Source organism: Sapajus apella, unplaced genomic scaffold (assembly GCF_009761245.1).
Source record: "Sapajus apella isolate SASKATOON/1434 unplaced genomic scaffold, GSC_monkey_1.0 scaffold3, whole genome shotgun sequence".
Classification (NCBI taxonomy): domain Eukaryota; kingdom Metazoa; phylum Chordata; class Mammalia; order Primates; family Cebidae; genus Sapajus; species Sapajus apella.
The window spans coordinates 19,240,538-19,264,992 of NW_022436943.1; the positions used below are offsets into that span (position 1 = coordinate 19,240,538).

A 24,455-nucleotide genomic window follows, 5' to 3' on the forward strand; every position below is an offset into this window, starting at 1 on the left:
GCAACCTCCGCCTCCTGGGTTCAGGCAATTCTCCTGCCTCAGCCTCCTGAGTAGCTGGGATTACAGGCACGCTCCACCATGCCCAGCTGATTTTTTGTAGTTTTAGTAGAGATGGGGTTTCACCGTGTTGACCAGGATGGTCTCGATCTCTTGACCTCGTGATCCACCCGCCTCGGCCTCCCAAAGTGCTGGGATTACAGGCGTGAGCCACCGCGCCCGGCTAAGGGAACATTTTAACCCCTTTAAAGGGCTGACAATGATACAGAAACAAAGCTAAGCTTTAATTATTCAACAGAAAAGATAATGCTTTTCAGTTATATACTATAAATCAACAGAGTTTGAAATACAGATGTTTACATTTAGGTAAGGTTGACAGGTATAAATTCAAATTATCCTTCTGGTTTCACTAAGAAAAATGTATTACACAAGGTAGGTGAAGAAGATCAATAAGGAATAAAATTTTTCAAAGACTCAGCTTCCTTCCCACCAATGGTAGCTGCAGGGGTCATTTGGTGGGATTTTAGATTCCTATCACTGCCCCTTCCCCAAAGCCACGCACTCAAACCAAACATTCCTGCAAGTCAAAGCTGTGCTTGCTTAGCCAACGCAGCTACACGTTCTCTCATCCATTGAACTCCACTGCTGTCCCTAATCCCTTACGTTATGGAAATTCAGGAGTCTGTACTGCTTCTCCCTCAAGGACTCAGTATGGGGGGTTTCACAGGCAGGGCCCTATTCTTGCAACACATTAACACCTTGTTATGAAGAATCATCTCTTTGACCTTGATTTTTTTCCTATATCCACATATGCTGCCCAGAAGCCACCCATTTATCTGACATGTTTTATTAAGGATACCAGATGTTCCTGCATAAGTTTCAGGTATCACACGTTCTGACGACAAGAGTGTCTAGAGGAAAAGCAAACCTTCAAGTAAATGTATACAGAAACTGTATGCCTCCCTGAATTAAATTTATTTTCACAGATATTAGCATACAGAGGCTGACAATCGCCCAGATCTACCTCCTAAAATCTAATTACCATTAATTTATTGACATGCCTTCCCTGCCACCTTCCCACCTCCCCAATTCCCTCCTCCCCCGCAAACCCAGGAGTTACTGAAAGAAAAAACCTGGGGTTTTACTGTCTCTGTATCTGTGACCTCAGGCTTTTGGATAATAGATTACTTTGGTTCCCCGGATGTTCCACAGGCCAAGGTAATTAGTCATTAGCATTTATGTGCTGCTAATTACCACTAGTGAGAAGTGCCTGGGAAACGCCAACATAGAGTGTTACAGCAATTTGTTCTGTGGGTTGGAGAGATGGTTTGATTCCATGCCCTATTATATCCCCAGTATAGACTAGGCTAAGTGGCGTTGTAGATTTGGAGTGGCATTTAACTTTCAGCAGAGGATATCCTTCCTCTCACTTGGACATTTTCGTGCTAAAACAGCCCACTTGTCAAAATGCTTAGCTATTGTGGTGACAGATGTTACATGATACACAGCTAGGTAAAAAGCTGGTATCTGACATCTTTGAGCTGCACGGGCACACATGTCAATGTGCCGTAAAATGCAGACACTCCCCCTCACAATCTGGATAAACACTTCTTGCTGAGCCTTTACTGTATCAATTTGGAACAGATGGGTTGCTGCTTTTCTGATGTATTATGACAAGCAGCAGCAACTACTAATCATAGCGCCAAGAACTGTTGGTGTCTAATGCTGTTCTTTTTCTATGTCACCCATGAAGTCATTGTTCTGCTCCTCAACAGAGGAGAAGGAAGGAGAAGGAGAAGGAAGGAGAAGAAGGAAGGAGAAGGAGAAAGAAGGAGAAGGAGAAGAGGAAGGGAAAGGGGAAGGGGAAGGGGAAAGATTAGTTGATTGTCCTTAGGGAGAGCGAGACAGTCTTTGGGCCCAAAAGTTTTTCTCCTTTTCTCTTGCTTTGAGGGCTGGGTCTGCATCTTGCTGTCTGTACTGAATTCTGGAAATTTTCCTAGGTCTCAAACTCTGAAACCAGGTATCTGGGCAGTGTCTTAAGGAGGCAGGCACGGGAAGAAGGGCTGATTTAACCAGTGCCCAATAGAATCTGAAGCTCCCATCAGTACAATCAGCCTTTAATATCCTTCACTCTTACCACCCGGAACTATGGTTGGTCTCTCTCTCCCCAGGCTGCCACCTGAAGGCTCTGCAGATGGAATTTAGCCGGATTTTATTTACACGAAGACCTCAGGGGGTAGACTAGGGGAGATGTCTCTTGTGTATTACCCATTCCCCAGCCCCATGGTCTGTCCTGGGTCATGCATGCCATGCAGACATCCCTGGCACCCCGAATCAAGCATATCAAATCACTGGAGAGTTTCGTCATCTGATTGGGCGGCAGACGGTGGTTTCAGGAACCAGGGTGCCAGAAAAAGGGATCAAAGTGAGTTTAAAATGTCCCAGTGAACTTCCAAAAGAAATACTGCCGTTTCTTCTCACAAAGTCCACTTTCATAGTGAGGGGGCCTCCCTTTGCGCCCAGGCTCACTGTGGCGACTCATGGCGCTGTCCAGGTTTGTTTACTTTAGAAAGAGAGTGTAAAATTACTTCGTTCCTTTAGTGACAGTTACACTCCTTACAAGCTGGCTGATATATACTGAATTCACTGAGTGTGAAACAGGCCTCTGTGGGTCAATGGGGCAAAGGAAAACCACAGAGTGATTTATTGCCCTGAACACTCTATTCACAGATAACAGGGAGCAGGGTGCTTGCTCCAGACCCAAGAGGGATGGCCTTCTGTCTTATAACTAGGCAGTGCAAAACCAAGACGACTTAGCCAGTCCTTCTACGACATCTACATTTCTTGTTAATACCCATGGTAGAAATTTCCATCTGGAATTTTGAAATTGTGTCCTGTCAATAGATGCAAAATATGAGTGTAGTGGTCAATGATATGGAATCTGGAGTCACACATTCATACCCTGGCCAACCCTGTCATTTGCTTGCTGTGTGATCTCGGGAAAAAAATACGTAGATGTGGCTTCCTCCTCTATAAAGTTAGGATAACAATAGTATCCATTTTTCAGGGTTATTGTGAGGATCAGATGAAATATTGCATGCGGCTCATATAAACAATCTAAGTTTGCTAGCTTGCCAGCTTCATTAGCTTAATGTAGAAAAATACAAAACTGGCCAGGCGAGGTGGCTCACACCTGAATCCCAGCACTTTGGGAGGCTGAGGAGGGTGGATCACGAGGTCAGAAGTTCAAGACCAGCCTGGCCAAGATGGTGAAACCCTGTCTCTACCAAAAATACAAAAATTAGCTGGGCATGGTGGCAGGCACCTGTAATCCCAGCTACTCGGGAGGCTGAGACGGGAGAATTCCTTGAACCTGGGTGGCAGAGGTTGCAGTGATCCGAGATCATGCCACTGCACTCCAGCCTGGGCGATAGAGTGAGACTCCATCTCAAAAAAAAAAAAGAAAAAAAAGAAAAATACCGCAAAACAAGAAGGGAAAACTACAAACAATAAGTCACATTTCTTGAGTTCTTACTCTGTCGAACACTTTACATTGTACCACTTAATCTTCACACGAGCACTGTAAAGTGGGATCGCTAACCACCCCATTTTACAATTGAAGTAACAAAGGATTCTGAGAGGTGAAACGTAACTTACTCCCATCACATAGTTACTGAGTGGCAGATCAGTATTTTAAACCTAGTTTTGAACCCAGTGTGCTTCACCACTATTTATTGTACTGTCTGAAAACATGATATGGGGCCTTATAAGCCCAGCTGAAAGAAAGAAAGATACAGTAATAAGGTTCAAAATTGGCCAGTGTGACACTATGAAGGCCCCATCTCCAACTGCTAAAAGGAAACTAACAGTAGTGTGATGTGGAGTCCAAGCCCCGCCGGTAGATGCTACTTTTATTTATTTATTTTTAAGCTATCTCCCACAGGAGGGAGGGATAGACGCTTCTTAAGACACAGCGCCTGTTCTGTTTGGGGGCTCTCAATAGGCTAAGAAATGAAAAGGTGGAAAGGAGAATTTCCTGAAATGACATGAGAATTTATACCGAAAGCATGGATATGCTTCAAGCTATAAGGAAATACAAATAAAGAAAAAAACTTTATGCCAAATGCTCAGAGCACTGTCCTACACGGACTAAATGCTGCACAAATGTCAAATATTGTTATTATTTATATTAATAGAGCACAGGGTATGGGAAGAGCCAGTAAAGGCAGGAAGTATTATGTACAACCACGTTTCCTTTTGAAGATTTCTCCCCAAAGTGAATATATTATCTTGAGCATTCAATAAATTCAACCTAACCTAAAAGGGGATTTATAATTCCTTTGCATTTCTACCTATAGGGTGAAATCTGACATTTACTACCACTTTATTAATTTCAGTTTGCAGGGACTTTTGTCTGTAGATTTTACCTAGAAGCAGGCCACACTGTCCCCAGATAATGCCTTAGGGTGGCCTGCTGAAACAAAGAATTCTATAGTAGGGGTTATGCCAGAGAAATTAGTCTTTTTCCCTCACTCAGCTTTTTTTTTCCTTCAATAAATGATGTAACTTTTTTTTTTTGAGTCATGGTCTGTCTTTATCACCCAGGTTACAGTGTAGTGGCACCATCATGACTCACTGCAGCCTCAACCTCCCAGCCTCAAGCAACTCTGCCACGTCAGCTTCTTAAGTAGCTGGGACTACAGACGTATGCCATCATGCCCAGCTAATTTTCTTGCATTTTTGTAGAGACAGGACAATGAAAGCCAGTTACCCAGGCTGGTCTCTAATTCCTGGGCTCAAGCCATCTGCCCACCACAGCCTCCCAAAGTGTTAGGATTATAGGCGTGAGCCACTGCACCTGGCCAGTGTAACTATCTAGTAGAGCAACCAGATATAACTATTAAATTAGTAAAGCCATTGGTTAAATAAATATAGAACTCTATTCTCAATTTCTTATATAATATGAATTCAGATGAATTTTAACTTGGTTTCTTCTCCAGGCTTAAACTGAACACTTCTTTTTGCTCACCATAAATGTTTGCTTTTATTATTATTTTTTAAGTATAATCACTAGCTCAGGGCTGTTATTTTTTCTTTCTTTTAGAGATGGAGTCTTGCTGTCTCCCTCAGGCTGGAGTGTAGTGGCATGGTCATAGCTCACTGCAGCCTTGGTTACTGGGCTCAAGAGATCCTCTGACTTTAGCCTCCTGAGTAGCTGAGACTAGGGGCACACACCACCATGACCAGCTAATCTTTACCTTTCAATATTAACAAGTCAGTGGTTTTATTCTGATAAATAGCCAGTAAGACTAAATAGTCCAGAAAATAGTCTTACAACAATTTCCTTAAAGGAGAAAAAGGAAATGTTTGATAATCAGACAATAATATTTTTTATGGTAAAGATTCATATTTTACTCTAAGTACAAACTTTTTCAGTTTTACAAAGAAATTAAAAGACTTCTAAGAAAATACATAAACTTCAGAGGCAGCATAGTGAAAAATCCTTAACTTTGTTTGCATCCCCCCCAAGACAGAGTCTTGCTGTCACCCAGTCTGGAGTGCAGTGGCACCATCTCAGCTCATTGCAACTTCTGCCTCCCAGGCTCAAGTAATTCTCCTGCCTCAACCTCCCAAGTAGCTCGGATTACAGGTGCATGGCACCACACCCGGCTAATTTTTTTTTTTTTTTTTTTAGTAGAAACAGGGTTTCACCATGTTGGCCAGGCTGGTCTCAAACTCCTGACCTCATGATCCACCCACCTCAGCCTCCCAAAGTGCTGGGATTACAGGTATGAGCCACTGTGCCTGACCTTACTATTCTTTTAAGACAGCCACCTGTGCACACTTAAGCAAAAGACAAGAAGTAGGCTTGTAAGCTCTCTCTGTTCTTAGAATACCTGAGAGTAGTTTTGTCTTTCCCAGCGTCACCTCTGGTCTAGTTTTTCTGACTGCTGGTTCTATTTAGAAAGAGAAGAAAAGAAAGAAAAAATATGACCTGCTTTCATCATATAGAGAGAAGCTACTTGTGTATTTATTTTTATTTTTTGTTTTTAAACTGACTTCTCTTTCTCTTCTTTTTCTCTCTCTCTCTTTTTTTTTTTGAGACGGAGTCTTGCTTTGTCACCCAGGCTGGAAAGCAGTGGCATGATCTTGGCTCACTGCAACCTCAACCTCCCAGGTGAAGCGATTCTCCTGCATCAGTCTACCTGTTAGCTGGGATTACAGGCATACGCCACCACGTCCCACTAATTTTTTGTATTTTTAGCAGAGATGGGGTTTCACCATGTTGGTCAGGCTGGTCTCGAACTCCTAACCTCGTGATCTGCCTGCATCGGCCTCCCAAAGTGCTGGGATTACAGGCATGAGCCGCCACGCCCAGCCTCCTCTTTCTAAATAGAACCAGCAGTGAGCTGAGATTGCATCGCTGCATTCCAGCCTGGGCGACAGACTCCATCTCAAAAAAAAAAAAACGGAAAATCAGATTAACATGTTAGGCTGAGTAATAAATAGCCCCCCAAAAAAGATGCTCACAACTTAATGCTCAGGATCTGTAAATATGTTACCTTACACTGCCTAGGAAATTTTGCAGGTGCGATTTAATACAGACTCTGGAGGGTGGGAGGTATTCTGGATTATCCAAATGTGCCCAGTGTAATCACAAAGGTCCTTAAAAGGAAAGAAGAGAGTGCCAGAGAAAATGCAAGGAAGGAAGCAGAGATCACAGAAGAGAAAATATGGTACACTGCTGACTTTGAAGACTGAGAAAGGGGCCAGAAAACAAGCAAAGTCTGTGGCCACTAGAAGGCAAGGAAACAGATTCTTCCTCGAGCCTCTGGAAGGAACGCAGCCCGGCAGATCTATTTGAGACTTCTGACCACCAGAGCTATAAGCTAATACATCTGTCAAATTTTAGCTATTAAGTTCATGGTAACTTGTGATAGCAGCGATAGGAAACTAATACACATGTTTATGGGGGCCTAGGATCCCAGAGGAATAGAAAAAACATTTCTTAATCAAAATTTTCTCTGTTGCTGCTTTTTTCGGGAGCTGAAAGGACCTGAACAGGTAAAAATCTTCAGAGGTACCCGAATCCCAGGAAGCAAGGAGGCTGGGAGTGTGCAATGAAAGGGGCGGAGTCAGGCTGCCTGCCTTTCACCCCAGGGCTCCAGGAAGTTAAGCTAGGTATCGCCAAACACATCCCCAGTTCTGCTTCTCTCACGCCCACTACCTCTCACCTACCAAGTTTAGACCACAGGCAGTTCTGATCATCACTCTGCCTCGTGCGGGTACCCTGGGGTGTGGACGTCAAAGGAGCTTGCCTTTCTCTGCCACCACACCACGGAGTGCTCTGGCCTGAGGTCCCCCAGTGCACATAGCTGCCAGCAGAGATACACCTGGTTAATTACCCAGCAAACTGCCTTCCCTCCATGTCCATCTTTGAGGACTCTAAGGAGGGGAGACAAGGGAAGGCAGGACTATGGGGTGATACCAGCCCTGCATGTGTTCCTTGTGTGAGTCAGCAAGCTTGAGGGCCCCAGCACACCAGAGGCTTGGAGATGGCGGTAGCACACAAAACGCTGGTGGGCACTGGAGCCACAGGCAGGAACAAAGGACTGCCCTTCAAAGGTTTGTAAACAAAGGTACATACTTGTTTCCAGCCAGGTACGGTGGCTCATGCCTGTAATCCCAGCACTTTGGGAGGCCGAGGTGGTGGATCACCTGAGGTCAGGAGTTCGAGATCAGCCTGGCCAACATGGCAAAATTCCATCTCTACTAAAAATTTAAAAAATTAGTCCGGTGTGGTTGTGGGCGCCTGTAGTCCCAACTACTTGGGAGACTGTGGCAGGAGAATTGCTTGAGCTGAGATTGCCCTGCTGCACTGAAGCCTGGGTGATGGAGTGAGACTCTGTCTCAAAACAAACAAAAATATATACTTGTTTCCATACTCACCCTGAATGTCTACTCAAAGAGTGATAAAAAGTAAGTAATCTAAACAACCAGTTCAAAATACTTAGGGAACAAAGGCAGAAGTCAGTTGATGTGGTTTGGAGTTGCCCCAGCCTGCTTCATAGCTAACCAACTTAATAAGTATGGCCTTGAACACTTTGAATCTAAAGATAAATTTGACAGCATTTTGTAAAAATGTGGTATTAGGGTGTAGGCTGAGTGTTGTCTACCATGAACTGGCTCAAACTGCAATCAAACCTTTTTATTTCCCTAAATTTAATAATCTAGGGAGTCAGTTTCCTAATTAAAGTCATACTCAATTGGAGTAAAGTTTTTAATTTATGTTTTGTGGTTACTGACACTGGTATTAAATAGTTAATCCCTTTGTACTGAGCACAATGCTTTTATGACATATTTTAGACTCTTTATTCTTAGAAACTCAGTTTTTTTCCCTATTGCGCAAAATGAGAATCTCAAATATTGAGACCAAACCTGGTTTTATGAAAGGCAGAAGATTATAGGAAGAGCCCTGATTTTATCATGGGGGGAGCCCAGTTCTTCTCCCAGCTCTGCAGCTTCTTATCTAGACACTGCTCAAACCAGTTAACCCTTCTAATGTCCTGTTTCCCCATCCATAAACTGAAATAATCATAGCCCTACCTCTTTTGGAATAGGTAAGGAGTAAATGAAATATTCCATATGACATGCTCAGCATAATGCCTGCCACACAGAGGTACTCAATTAGTACTTAATTCTTAATATATTTTTATTATGATTTGTAGTTAACTACCTCGCTGAGTTGTTTGGAAGCCAAATGAGGTCACTGCCTCCAAACATTTATTAGAGTTATTGCTATGTGCTAAGTATTACAGTAGATGCAGGAGAATACAAATGTGAATGCCTGCAAGGAACTTACACAGAAAGGCACTAATTTGATAAAAATAGAACTCTATTTCTAAATACAGATATAAATGTAAAATGCAATTCCATAGCTCTATAGCAATAAGGAATTAATATCAACCTACCACCAGTTCATCAAGCATAATTTAATTAACTACAGTAGGCGTCTTCCTAGGCTACCTCATGCAGAAGAGCTTATGAAAAATTGGAAGCCCATGCTAATATAGTTTATGTGAATGTGGTCTTTAAGAGTTATTTCGGCCAGGCTGGGCGTGGTGGCTCACGCCTGTAATCCCAGTTCTTTGGGAGGCTGAAGCGGGCAGATCATTTGAGGCCAGGAGTTCAGGACCAGCCTGGCCAATATAGTGAAACCTCATCTCTACTAAAAATACCAAAAATTAGCCAGGTGCGGTGGCAGGTGCCTGTGATCCCAGCTACTTGGGAGGCTGAGGCAGGAGAATTGCTTGAACCCGTGAGGCGGAGGTTGCAGTGAGCTGAGATTGTGCCACTGTACTCCATCCCAGGCGACATCTCACGCTGTTGCCTGGGACTCCATCTCAAAAAAAAAAAAAAAAAAAATGAGTTTTTACGTCCAGCCTGGGCACTGTTATTCGTGCCTGTAATCCCAACACTTTGGGAGGCCAAGGTGGGCAGATCACTTGAGACCAGGAGTTCAAAACCAGACTGGCCAATTTTTAGTAGAGACTCCCATCTCTACTAAAAAATACAAAAATTAGCCGGGTGTGGTGGTGGCCACCTGTAGTCCCAGCTACGAAACCAAGGCACGAGAATTGCTTGAATCTGGGAGGCAGAGGTTGCAGATCATGCCACTGCACTCCAGCCTGGGCGAAAGAGTGAGATCCTGTCTCAATAAATAAATAAATAATTAAACATAAAACCACATAGATGAGTTAATTATTAGGAATCACAGGAAAATTAACAGAAATATAAGCTACAACATGTTTATAGACAAATTTATAACCTATTTAGCAAAATAATATTTAAGCACATGAGCAGTCCATGAGGAAATATTTAAGCACAGGAAACATAGACAATTAGACAATATTTCAAGAAAGTGTATAATTGGTGCGGTTTGTGTGTGGAGTCAGAAGAGGGAGGTATCAATGGGAAGAGATCCGTTGATCACCCTTGGCGCTTGGTTCTAAATTGACAGCAAAGCATATAAAGTGAGAATCACGATGCATAACTAAGACTGACAATGAGAGTCATTTACTGTGGCCCTCCTAGAAATCCCCAAGCAAGCAAACTTGAAAAACTTTATTTGACCCTGCCTTCCATTCGAGCATTCATCATACTTCTCTCTTTTTTTAAAAAAATAATAATAATAATTTTGGCCAGGCGCAGTGGCACACACCTGTAATCCCAGTACTTTGGGAGGCCAAGGCAAGTGGATCACCTGAGATCCAGAGTTCAAGACCAGCGTGGCCAACAAGGTGAAACCACGTTTCTACTAAAAATAAAAAAATTAGCAGGGCATGATGGTGGGCGCCTGTAATCCCAGCTACTCGGGGTGATGAGCGAGGAGAATCGCTTGAACCCAGAATGTGGAGGTTCCAGTGAGCCACGACCTTGCTGCTACACTCCAGCCTGGGCAACAAGAGCAAAACTCCGCCTCAAAATAAATAAATAAATAAATAATTTTTTACTATAAGCGAGCACCATTACTCCCAGCTCTATTTCTCTTTTTTTATAACAGACTTTTCTTATAAAAGAATGCATGCCCATTATAGAAAATTCAGGAAACTCAAAAAAGTATAAAGAATAAAAATCATTGATAATTTAATATTATAGACATAAGTGCTACTAATATTTTTTCTTGTTTCTAGAGATTTCTAAAAAAGTTACAACTTCCACATATGTAACTGATATGCCAACTAATTTTTTTTTTTTTTTTTGAGACATAGTTTGCTCTTGTCACCCAGACTGGAGTGCAGTGGTACAAGCTCGGCTCACCGAAACCTCCACCTCCTGGGTTCAGGCGATTCTCCTGCCTCAGCCTCCCGAGTAGCTGGGACTAAAGGTGCACACCACCACGCCCGGCTAATTTTTTATGTTTTTAGTAGAGACGGGGTTTCACCATGTTGGCCAGGATGGTGTCGATCTCTTGACCTCGTGATCCACTACCTAGGCCTCCCAAAGTGCTGGGATTACAGGCGTGAGCCACCACGCCCGGCCACCAACTGAAATTTTACCCTGAACTTTAAGATTTAGAATAGGTTGGCTTGAGGCTCTTCCCATATTTCAGTGGGGTTACAAATCATTCTCTGAGATTTCTTCAAATTCCCAGGGGCTTACAATCTCCTGGTCATTTCTGACTCCTGGTTCTGATTCCACTGAATTTAGCTATGTCTCACCTTTGCAAATTGCTTTTTTCTCTACCAATCCAAAGGCAGAAGTCCATCCTTTTTGTTTGATTTTTCTCTCCTCAAATTACCATACAAGGCATTTCTGTATTTAGCAGATCTTACTGAATGTCTGGGAAAATGGAGGGGGTTTTTATATTGAATATATGAGACTTGAATATTAATATTCCTTTCCTAAAATCTTTTTTTTTTTTTTTTTGAGACGGAGTTTCGCTCTTGTTGCCCAGGCTGGAGTGCAATGGCGCTATCTTGGCTCATCACAACCTCTGCCTCCCAGGTTCAACGATTCTCCTGCCTTAGCCTCCTGAGTAGCTAGGATTACAGGTATGCGCCACCACGCCTGGCTAATTTTGTATTTTTAGCAGAGACGGGGTTTCACCATGTTGGTCAGGCTGGTCTGGAACTCCCGACCTCAGGTGATCTGCCCACCTTGGCCTTCCAAAGTGCTGGGATTGCAGGCATGAGCCACCATGCCCAGCTCTGAAACTTCACTTCTATACAGAGGCATGAGCCACCGCGCCTGGCCTCCTAAAGTCTTTTGATTACCTCACCAAAAAGAGTTTCTTGCCACCACTCTCTGCATTCAGACTTCTAAATTTACTGTTATTTAGAACTGGTCAGTCAAATCACTACAAGAGTGAATTGGGAATTTGATTGGTTGTAGTAAATATGTAAATTAATTGGAGTCATAATTTTTTTTTGGTTTAATAGTTTTTTAAAAAGTAGAAGATAATATGATTTACAAAGAGTTAATGTTTTGCTTATTTGTTTTATTTTCAATAATTAAAACTTTTTCTCTTGTACTTATGCATTGGATTAGAAGTTTCAAATCAATGTAAAATAATAGCATTGATAATGGGCATCTTTGTCTTACATCCAAATTTTTGAAAAGCTATTATATAACAGCCGTCTCCATGTCCGAATGCTACTTTTGGACTATCTTTAATTGGATGTCTTCCAACTAGAAATATACATCTTAAATTGCTATTGGATGCTATGACAGCTCCTCCTTTCTTTGAACTCTCTCCTCCCTGGGCTTCCATGATGCTGCATGGCCACAATTTTATTCTTTTCTCTCTTCATTCACACATACAATTGTTTCTTTCTTTCTTTTTTTTTGAGATGGTGTCTTACTCTGTCACCCAGGTTGGAGCTCAGTGGTACGACCTCAGCTCACTGCAACTTCCGCCTCCCAGATTCAAGTGATTCTCCTGCCTCAGTCTCCTGAATAGCTGGGGTTACAGTCACCTGCCACCACGCGCAGCTAATTTTTGTATTTTTAGTAGAGACGGGGTTTTACCATGTTGGTCAGGCTGGTCTCAAACTCCTGACCTCGTGATCCTCCCGCCTCAGCCTCCCAAAGTGCTGGGATTACAGGCATGAGCCATAGCGCCTGGCCCCAGCTGTTTCTTTTTCTCTCTCTCCTCCTTTTCTTCTTTCTTCCTTCCATTTTTTCCTTCGTTTATTCTGTTTGTTAAACACAACTTTAACAAACATGTTTCCTCTTTTCTTTTCTCTAAGCCTTTACATTAAGGTACACCCTTTGTCATATCTACCGTATATACCTTTCCAGCTCTTGCCTTCTTGCCTCAATGTAACTCTTGTCTGCAACTCTGACTATTCTCTGGACAGCTCTGCTTGGACATTCCACAGAAAGTGCTAATTCATGAGTCCAAAATGAAACTCTCCACTGTTCCTCAAGTCAGCTCATCTTCCAATTTCTCATTTCCCACCCAAAAAATATTGCATCGTAGAGCCACTATTGACTTCTTTAATCTTCTTCTATGCTTGTTCCTAACTCTACACCTTGGTGCATGCTGCTGTCTGCAGCCTAGAATACCTTTTCGCTCCCTTCTATTTGTCCAAATTTTATCATCCTAAAAGGTAGGTTCAGGCCAGGCGCGGTGGCTCGTACCTGTAATCCCAGCACTTTGAGAGGCCAAGGCAAGTGAATCACAAGGTCAGGAGTTTGAGAGCAGCCTGACCAACATGGTAAAACCCCATCTCTACTGAAAATACAAAAATTAGCCTGCTGTGGTGGTGCACGCTTGTAATCCCAGCTACTCAGGAGGCTGAGGCAGGAGAATTGCTTGAACCCAGGAGGTGGGGGTTGCAGTGAGCCAAGATCAGACCACTGCACTCCAGCCTGGGCAACAGAGTGAGACTCTGTCTCCAAAAAAAAAAGGTAGGTTCTCCCCTCTTCCATGTGGCTGTTCATGACCCTTCCAGCATGCACAGTTCCAGTTCTCTTCCTTTCTACATTATCCCAGCACTGTGTCTGAAGGCTGAATTTGAAGCCAATCTGTGTGGCTGCAGAACCTGTGCCCTCAGCTCCAAGGTCTTGTCCAGCTCCCCTGACACAGTCACTGCTTCCCATCCTTATGTCCACAGAAGACTCAGGATAGGAGCTGAGTGTAGGTCCCCTGCAGTACGCTCCTTTCTGAACACCTTTAGAAGAACGACAGCATTCAAAGAAATCACAGGAACTGGCTCCTGTGACATCAAGTGGAATGCATGACCAGATAAATTCCTCTGGCAGTCATGAAATACGATGGAGCCAAAGCCACCGGAGAAGAAGCTGTGATGCAAGAGGTGGCAGATGACAGGAGACAATCCTCTGGCAGTGAGGCCTGAGAGCTGCCTGAGTAAGCCAGGAAAAAGTCCCTGTCATAGTCAGAATCTAGTGTAACTAACTGTAAAATATGACCTAATGAAGAGGTGTGCCAGCAACAGACAGACACCTCCTTCATGTTGCCCTCGGAGCAATGAACAAAACAATAAAACTATACTACAATGCAAAGGTAAAAATAATAACTACTTCATAACCTTTATTTATTTATTTGTTTTTTAATTTGATGCAGTCACGCTCTGTGACCCAGGCTGGAGTGCAATGGCACCATCTCAGCTCACTGCAACCTCTGCCTCCTGGGTCCTGCCTCAGCCTCCCAAGTAGCTGGGATTACAGGTGCTCACCATCATGCTCTGCTAAGTTTTGTATTTTTAGTAGAGATGGGTTTCATCATGTTGGTCAGGCTGGTCTTGAACTCCTGACCTCAGGCTATCCACCCACCTTGGCCTCCCAAAGTGCTGGGATTACAGGCATGAGCCACCGCACCCAGCCCATAAACATGTTTTAAATTAACTAATGCACATTGGCACACTGTGCACTGAGAACTATCCCTGGAAAATAGCAAGTACCCAATAAATGACAGCTATATTATTAATTAAATCATGGTGCCCAAAGTAGAAGGTTTTTCTTACCATCTCTGTATTAAGACAGAAAGTCTAGGGGAAAAAATACAAAATTTTTAAACCTTCAAATAATTTGCCTTATTGGTCAAAAGTTAAAAATAATCAGGCAGAGTGCAGTGGCTCATACCTGTAATCCCAGCACTTTGAGAGGCTGAGGCAGGAGGATAACTTGAGACCAGAAGTTTAAGACCAGCCTGGTCAACACAGCAAAGTCCCATCTCTAAAAAAATTAATTAATTAATTCATTCATTCATTAATCTTGAAAATTAGAAAAGAATCATCACACTTGCAATTAATGCAACCTAATTAGTGAAAAGAGTTATTCAGATCTACTGTTGTAAATAAATGTTAAATATGTTAATAGCTGGAAGTAAAGGATTTCTGAAAAATTAACTGTGGCTTCACCAATTATTTATTCTATGCCCATTGAGTGTCAAGCACAGTAAGTTCATTGCCCTTATGGGGCATACAGATCAGCAGCTGGAAAGTTGAAGAGTTATACAAATATAACTTATAAAGCTGAGAAGGAGTACAAACTGTGGATGAGAGTTCACAGAAGTTCTTTGACTAAGCGATATTTAAGGTAAACCCTAAAGAATCATTTAACTGATCAGATGCGGTGGCTCATCCCTGTAATCTTAGCAGTTTGGGACGCTGAGGGAGGTGGATCACTTGAGGTCAGGAGTTCGAGATCACCCGGGCCAACATAGTGAAACCCCATCCCTACTAAAAAATACAAAAAGTAGCCAGGCATGGTGGTGTGGGCTTGTAGTCCCAGCTACTCAGCAGGCAGAGGCAGGAGACTCGCTTGAACCCAGGAGGCAGAAGTTGCAGTCAGCCAAGATCGTACCACTGCACTCCAGCCTAAGTGACAGAATGAGACTCTGTCTCAAAATAAATAAATAACTGATCTATGTTCAAGTTGGTGAGGGGGACATGGAAGATTATAGGGGTTGGCAATAGAAGGCCTGAAAATTAAGCTAATTAAGCTGATTCCAGGCAAAATTCCAAGGTGGAAGAAGAGTGACTACTTATTGGAAAGAACTGAGAGGCCAGTTTTTGGAACAGAAAGAATGAGGGATGGAATGAGATATGTTGAACCCAACAAATAGGCAGAGGGAAGAACACACAGCATCTCATAGGTCTTAAGGATTTGGGTTTTTATCCTAAAGGCAATGGGAAACTTTTAAAGAGTGTAAGGAGAGGCCGGGGGCAGTGGCTCACACCTGTAATTTTAGCACTTTTGGAGGCCGAGGCAGGTGGATCACCTGAGGTCAGGAGTTCTAGACCAGCCTGGCCAACACGGTGAAATTCGGTCCCTAGTAAAAAGATAAAAATGGCTGGGCATGGTGGCTCACACCTGTAATCCCAGCATTTTGGGAGGCTGAGATGGGTGAATCACTTGAGGTTGGGAGTTTGAGACCAGCCTGACCAATATGGAGAAACCCCATGTCTATTAAAAAAATAAAAATAAAAAAAAGATAAAAATTAGCTGGGCATGGTGGCGGGCACCTGTAATCCTAGCTAGTTGGGAGGCTGAGACATGAAAATCACTTGAACCCAGGAGGCGGAGGTTGCAGTGAGCCAAGATCACACCATTGCACTCCAGACTGAGCCACAACAGCAAAACTCCATCTCAAAAAAAAAAAAAAAAGAGCGTAAGGAGAGAATCAACACAATCCCATGTGCTTTGGTGAGAGGGTAAGAAGTTTTCACAGCAGTCTGCTTGAGAGATGATGGTAGCTTGAACTTGATGTGGTAATGGTGATACAGGGAGGCAAATGGCTTGAAGATGTATTTAGGGGCTAGAATGGAAAAGACTTGGTGATTAACTAATGGGGAGGGGGCACAATAAGGAAAAGGAGGTCATCAAATAGTCAAGAAAACATCAAGAATGACACCTACGTTTCTGGCTTGAGCAACTGAGGAGATGGTGGTGCACTTTACTAAAATGGAAGATAGGCTGGGTGTGGTGGCAGGCGCCTGTAATCCCAGCTACTCAGGAGGCTGAGGCAGGAGAATCAATTGAGCCTGGGAGGCGGAGGTTGCAGTGAGCCAAGATCGCACCACTGAACTCCAGCCTGGGCGACAGAGTAAGACTCCATCTCAAAAAATAAATAAAATGAAATGGAGGACACTGAAGAGTGTAAAAATTTGGGGAGATGATGAGTTCCATTTTAGAAAATATTGAGCTTCTTCCCATTTTTTTTTTTTTTTTTTGCTGCAATAGTCTCATAACAATACAAGCAGTTATATGCATGGGATAAAATAATATTGGGACATTGTAAATTGAAAGGAAGTAACCATTTTCATCTTTTCTGCATGGACAAGACATTATTTTTGATTTAAAAAAAGAAGAATGCTTTTATTCTTCAAGTTGCTAATAGTATTTATATGTATGTCAGCAATATACAGATTGCATAAATTAGATGTATTGTTAAGGACCTAATGCTAAGATCAAGAATTGTTCCCAATTGTTCTTTTTTTTCTTTTGAGACAGGGCTTCATTCTGTCACTTAGGCTGGAGTGCTGCGGTATGATCATAGCTCACTGTGGCCTCAACTTTCCAGGTTTACATGATACTCCCAATTCAGCTTCTTGAGTGGTGGGACCACTGGTGTGCACCTCCACGCCAAGCTAATCTTTTTGTATTGTGGACATGGGATTTTGCCATTTTGCCCAGTCTGGTGTTGAACTCCTAGACTCAAGCAATCTGCCTGCCTCAGCCTCCCAAATGTTCCCAATTGTTCTAATTCAGCACAAGCATTGCAATTCCTATTCCTTGTCCTAAAAGAAACTTGGGTTAATCAACCTATTTCAGATAATAGGAATGGAGCAATTATTAAGGCATAGCATTATTAATTATTAAGGCAATTAAATGATAACCTAGAAAATCAACATACATTTTTGGAGCCATGATTCTAGCAGGATATTCTTGAGGGAATACAAAGAGATAGTCTTGTCTTTAATAAGCTCAAGAACAATTGGAGAAACAAGACCAAACCCATGAAAACGTAAATTGCTGATCAAAGTGTAGAGTTGGAAAGGAAGGCCCTTTGACCTCATCTGGTCACAGATTGACAGAATGTTAGATCTGAAAAGGACCTATGAGAGGGGTCCACCCCCTCCCATCCCAGTACCACCCCTAATTTGTGAGTGAGCAGACCAAGAGCCAAAAGGAAGAGATCATTTGTCAGACAGCAAGTTAATGACAGAGCAGGGATTAGAACTCTGTTCGAGAGCCCCAGCAGGTCAGTTAATTGTAGTGGAGAATTCAGGTTAAAGAATATTAGCAGCCTGGGCATGGTAGCTCATGCCTGTAATCCCAGCAGTTTGGGAGGGCAAGGCAGGCAGATCATCTCAGATTGGGAGTTTGAGACCAGCCTGACCAACATAGAGAACCCTGTCTCTACTAAAAATACAAAATTAGCCAGGCGTGGTGGCACATGCCTGTAATCCCAGCTACTTGGGAGGCTGAGGCAGGAGAATCACTTGAACCCAGGAGGTGGAGGCTGCAGTGAGCTCAGATCATTCCACTCCACTCCAGCCTGGGCGACAAAAATGAGACTGTCTCAAAAATAATTAATTTATTTATTAATTAAATGATTTGTTTATAAGGTTTTATTAAAAATTGAGTTTAACATTAATAGTACACTAATACAAAGGAAAACTTTTTTTGTTTTCTCTTTTGAACAAGACTTTCATGCAATATTGAGAGAGAGTGAAAAATTTTTGTTTGCCTTCTGAGTAAATGGCAAGAAAAAGGAAAAAAGGGCCGGGCGCGGTGGCTCACACCTGTAATCCCAGCACTTTGGGAGGCCGTGGATCACGAGATGAAGAGATCCAGACCATCCTGGTCAACATGGTGAAACCCCGTCTCTACTAAAAATACAAAACATTAGCTGGGCATGGTGGTGCGTGCCTGTAATCCCAGCTACTCAGGAGGCTGAGGCAGAAGAATTGCCTGAACCCCGGAGGCAGAGGTTGCGGTGAGCCGAGATCTCGCCGTTGCACTCCAGCCTGGGTAACAAGAGGAAACTCCGTCTCAAAAAAAAAAAGAAAAAGGAAAAAGAGGGGAGAGAGAAGAGACAAATTCAGCTGGCCTCACGTTGTCTTTCTTGGGCTTTGTTTGAAAAGCTGGGTTGCCTATCAGAGTAAAGGTTTTTCCCTTTTGAAATTTATTGAATTACCACTTTAGCTAAATGAATGACCTGTGATCCTTTTGCCATATCAAGTGTGTGAAATCTTTGATATTTGACAAACCTTCAAAATTTCAGGTTTTAAATTCAGCCCTGTTGAACTTATTAAGCTTTTGGATACTAAGTCCCCTGAGGTCCAAAAGAGACACCTGGTTTATTTGACATGTTAAAATTATAGAAGGAAAGGAGTGAAGATGGCAAGAATGAGGCGGGCGGCTGGAAACCAGCCTCCGGATTGGGAGTGGGCCAGACCCCAGGAGACCCCATGCATCTGCTGGACCATGCCAGGAGAATCAAAAAAGCGATTGGCCAGGAAAAAAGAACGAATGCAACATTCTTCTCCCTAACTTTCAGAGGGGACTGGTCATCTACACTTATAAAGCAAATGTCTTAAGTTCCTTATCACAGGAAAAACATTTTCCTTGACCTTTAGGTGCTTTTATATTCATCTCCAAAACAAAATTCTGATCTCAGGACTTGGCAAACCACTGCTGAAATTCACTTCTTTTTTTTTCTGTTTTTTTGTTTTTTTGAGACAGAGTTTTGCTCTTGTTGTCCAGGCTGGAGTGCAATGGAGTGATCTCGGCTCACCGCAACCTCTGCCTCCCAGGTTCAAGCCATTCTCCTGCCTCAGCCTCCCGAGTAGCTGGAATTACAGGCATGTGCCACCACACCTGGCTAATTTTGTATTTCTGGTAGAGACGGGGTTTCTTGGCCGGGCGCGGTGGCTCAAGCCTGTAATCCCAGCACTTTGGGAGGCCGAGGTGGGTGGATCATGAAGTCAAGAGATCAAGACCATCCTGGTCAACATGGTGAAACCCCGTCTCTACTAAAAATACAAAAAATTAGCTGGGCATGGTGGTGCGTGCCTGTAATCCCAGCTACTTAGGAGGCTGAGGCAGGAGAATTGCCTGAACCCAGGAGGCGGAGGTTGCGGTGAGCCGAGATCGCGCCATTGCACTCCAGCCTGGGTAACAAGAGCAAAACTCCGACTCAAAAAAAAAAAAAAGAGAGACGGGGTTTCTTCTTGTTGGTCAGGCTGGTCTCAAACTCCCAACCTCAGGTGATCTGCCCACCTTGGCCACCCAAAGTGCTGGGATTGCAGGCATGAGCTACCACGCCTAGCTCTGAAACTTGACTTCTATACAGAGGCTTTCTTTCTCTGAACCCCAGACCAGCTGAGCAATTATAAGGTGTTTGCAAAGAAGACAGCTCTATGGCAAGATGACGATGTTCATTGCCAGCACGAAGGAAAGTACAGGAATGCAGCAGGTGAGCAGCTTTCCCTTTCTTCCCGAAATACACCATCCACTATGGCTTTAGTATTTGGCTTTTTGTTACAAATTTGATAAGGAAGATCAAACCAAGTATAAAGGATTATTGAGCATCACACCATTTTATCATCTTCAAGTTCATTGGTGCAAATTATCAAGAGTTGTCTATATTTTAAAAACCACACAATCATCAAAAAATATTATAAATTATATAAGAAACACGGTCAAGTAGGAAATGGTATTTGCCTTTTTTCTTTTTTTTTTTTTTTTTTTTTTTTGGAGACCGAGTCTCAATCTGTTGCCCAGGCTGGAGTGCAGTGGCACAACCTCAGCTCATCACAATCTCTGCTTCCAGAGTTCAAGCAATTCTCCTGCCTCAGCCTCCCGAGTAAATGGGATGACAGGCATCGACCACCACGCCCAGCTAATTTTTGTATTCTTAGTAGCGACAGGGTTTCACCATGTTGGCCAGGCTGGTCTTGAACTTCTGAGCTCAGGTGATCCTCCCACCTTGGCTTCTCAAAGTGCTGGGATTACAGGCGTGAGCCACCCTCGCCCAGCCTGTTTGGCTTTCTTTTGGCTGTATTTGTATGAATGTGTTATTGGCGTGTGTTCCAGAATTGGGCAAAACTTTTCTAATTCCAATATGACTTAGTGTATGTTATCAGTAATAATTATAATTGCAATGGTAAATGTTGCATGTCACAAAAATAGCCAAACTTCTTTGTCAATTGTGCTCTTAATCACGGCCATTCTGAGACTTATGTTATCACCAAATATTTTACTTCAATACAGTGAGCATGATTTTGGCTCACTACAACCTCTACTTCCCAGGTTTGAGTGATTCTTGTACCTCAGCTCTCCAAGTAGCTGGGATTACAGTTGTGTGCCACCATGCCCAGCTAATTTCTGTACTTTTAGCAGAGACTGGATTTCACCATGTTGGCCAGTCTGGTCTCGAACTCCTGACCTCAGGTGATCCACTGGCCTTGGCCTCCCAAAGTGCTGGGATTACAGGCATGAGCCACCATGCCCAGCCTGATCCTTTTTAAAAAGGTGATTTTGTAATCAGCTATAGGACTTTGACAGGTGCTCTTGAATGCAGATTTTTGGCCTCGTTTTTGTTTTTGTTTGAGACAAGGTCTCACTCTGTCGCCCAGCCTGGAGTGCAGTGGTGTGACCTTGACTCACTGCAGCCTCTATCTCCCAGGCACGTGCCACCATGCCTGGCTAATTTTTTGTGTGTGTGTGTGTTTTTTTTTTTTTTGGTAAAGAAAGGGTTTTGCTATGCTGCCCAGGCTGCTCTTGAACTCCTGAGCTCAAGTAATCCTCCAGTCTCAGCCTCCCAAAGTGCTGCGATTGCAGGCGTGAGCCATTGCGCCCAGACACAGGTTCTTGATAACTTTGGAAATTGTGTTATTAGAATAGAAGCAAAAAAACAAACAAAATTTCCAGGATTCTTATGGAAAGGGGATGTGTTCATGAATAACAAGCAGAACAGAAGTTAATTGCATGAACTGAACTAATAAGAGACTGAAACAATCTACTTTTCTACCTATTCTTTGATACCCAGTTAGTTAATACCTGTTATTAGATACCCAACCCACTGATTATTTTTGTTTTATTTTTCAAAGTCACAAGAACTTTTCTTCTGAGCTATTTGCAGATTTTAACAATTTTTAATTTCTTTTTTCTTTTTGTTTGTGAGATGGAGTCTCACTTTGACACTTAGGCTGGAGTGTAGTCATGATGTGATCTCAGCTCACTGCAATGTCTGCCTCCCGGGTTCAAGTGATTCCCTTGCCTCAGCTCCCGAATAGCTGGGACTACAACATCTGCCCGCCACCACACTGGTTAATTTTTGTATTTTTAGTAGAGACAGGGTTTCACCATGTTGGCCAGGCTGGTCTCAAACTCCTGACCTCAGGTGATCCATCCACCTCAGCCTCCCAAAGTGCTGGGATTACAGGCATGAGCCACCGCGCCTGGCCAGATTTTAACTATTGCGTAAAATGTACTCCTGTGGGCAAAATTTAGAGTGTATTTCTCTCTACTGAATCTCTCCAGAATTTGGAAACTCTGCATATTCTTAACTTATAGCAACATAGTTATTTGCATAAGTTCAATAAGAATCAGTTTGCCTTATCAAGCAGAGTCCCATGGGGGGAAAAATGAATCAGTTTTCTTTTGTAACAGGACACAATTGGAGACTATGGTTATATTTCACCAAGGTTTCAACTAGAATGACATGTTTTCAGACTGCTTGGAGGAACTGAAGTTGACCCATAGAGATGGTAAAAGCCTTTTGGGAAAACTGATCTTGTACCATGTTTTGTACTGGGTTTCTGACCTGTGGTAAATAAAGAACGTCACTTTCTGACAAGCCCAGGAGGCCCAAGCTCTTCTGAGACCTTGAGAAGAGGAATACACTCAATTCATACAGGTATCTGCAGACACAAATAAATCCTTAGCTCAGCTCAAGAGGCTTTTAAAAGGTCTAATTTGAGATTTCTTATGAAAGAGTTTCAGCAAAGTCAATTTTTTTTAAAAGTGCCTAAATGGCAAATAATTATTCTTGTTGCACTTTATACAAATAATTAGGCCAAGTATAGTAAGACTGAAATTTATTTTGCAAATGAATTGGTCCTGTTATGATTTATCTTTGATTAAACATGGAGAACTAAAGAGAAAAAAAATATGTTTTAGGAGAAAGCATAGTCTACCTGTTATTAGATTTCAGCCTGTGCATTGATTTTGAGTCTCTGCTGATGACTCCACATCTAATTAGTTCTCAGGGTCATTCACCTGGATCCCTTAAGACTTCAGGTCAAGCTGGGCACAGTGGCTCACTCCTATAATCTCAGCACTTGGGGAAGCTGAGGCAGGAGGATTACTTGAGCCTAGGAGTTCAAGACAAGCCTAGGCAACATAGGGAGACCCTCGTCTCTACAAAAAATCGAAGACAGCTGGGCTTGGTGGCGTGCGCCTGTAGTCTCAGCTATTCGGAGGCTGAAGATCCCTTTAGCCCAGGAAGTCAAGGCTACAGTGAGCCACGATTATGCCAGTGCATTCCCACCTCAGCAACAGAGTGAGCCCCTGTCTCAAGAAGAAGAAGGAGAAGGAAAAGGAGAAGAAAGAAGAAGAAGAAGAAGAAAGAAGGAGGAGGAGGAGGAGGAGAAGGAGAAGAAAAGAGGAAGAGGAAGAAGAAGAAAGAAGAAGAAAAAGGAGGAGGAGGAGGAGGAAAGAAAGAAACAAAGAAAAGAGGAAGACTTATAGTCAGTTCTACAAGGACTCCTGAAGCTAGGACTTTCACTTCTTATGTTAGGGCTCATTATTTGTCTTACAGTCGCTGAAGCTGTAGATAACAGCACTAGTGTTTTTGTTAGACATACCTTGGGACCCAAACCAGGTACCCATGAACACATACACACAACTGCAAGATGGTTTCACTCCTCTTACCCTGGGGACAACTTCTACCCCAACTACACCCAGTGCCTGCTGTCATGCAAGGAGAAGCTAGAGCAGTCATCAGCATTTTCCCATCTCTGCAGCTCACACCTCAGGACTGGGGTATGCTGAAGCCCAGTGGATGATTTGAAATCACCTTTGCAAAATTACGTTAGTAATAGAAACCTAACATCGTTGCTTCCGTCTTCCTTCTCACCTCCACGCTGTCTTTAGTCATTCCTGGGCATAGGCCTAGCTAACTTTGGGAGGAATTTAGTTTATAGTTTACTTGAAAGCAGGGATAATAATAATCCCTCCCTAAAACTAACCCATTCTTTCTTGCTCAGAAAGTGAAGACTGTCTTTGTAAGACTAATGAAAGGTCATAAGAGTAGGGTTATGGGAGGAGCCTGATCTTTGCTAAGATGCGGGCATAGTTTTTTTCTTTCTTCTTTTCTTTTTCAATAAATATGAGGTCTCACTATATTGCCTAGGCTGGTCTCAAACACCTGGGTTCAAGCAGTCCTCCTGCCTTGGCCTCCCAAAGTACTGGGATCACAAATATGAGCCCCAAACCCAGCCAAGGCATAATTTCTATAATGTCTTACTGCTCAGGGGTCATGTGGCCAGAGGTCACAAGATTTGTGACTTTCCCAATTGTTCCTATAGATAACATCACTATTGTAGAACCTAAGATTTTCTTTTTTTTTTTTTTGAGATGTTTTTCAGAACGACCCCAGCTGGACTCATGACTCATAACTCAACTGGTCCTGTGGCTCCTCCCAAAGGCAGACTCAGTGCATGAGGATAGGTTTCCACACCCCTGTGATTTCATCCTCAACCAATCAGCATCAGCCATTCCCTAGCCCCCTACCCACCAAGTTACCCATAAAAATCCTCACCTCTGAGCCTTTGGGGAGACTGATTTAAATGATAACTCCAGTTCTCCCGCTCGAGCCAGCCTCACATTGACCTCTTTCTCTACAGCAAAAGACAGAAATAGAGAAAGAGGAAGGAAGGAAGGAAGGAAGGAAGGAAGGAAGGAAGGAAGGAAGG

At 43.0% G+C, this 24,455-nt stretch overlaps 1 non-coding gene across 1 annotated transcript; it reads left to right on the forward strand.

The window, feature by feature from the left end:
- Window positions 1-16,686: 16,686 nt before the first annotated feature.
- LOC116536112 lies at window positions 16,687-16,817 on the forward strand. The gene has a single exon (XR_004262481.1). It is a non-coding gene; the product is annotated as a small nucleolar RNA SNORA20 (small nucleolar RNA).
- Window positions 16,818-24,455: the final 7,638 nt, after the last annotated feature.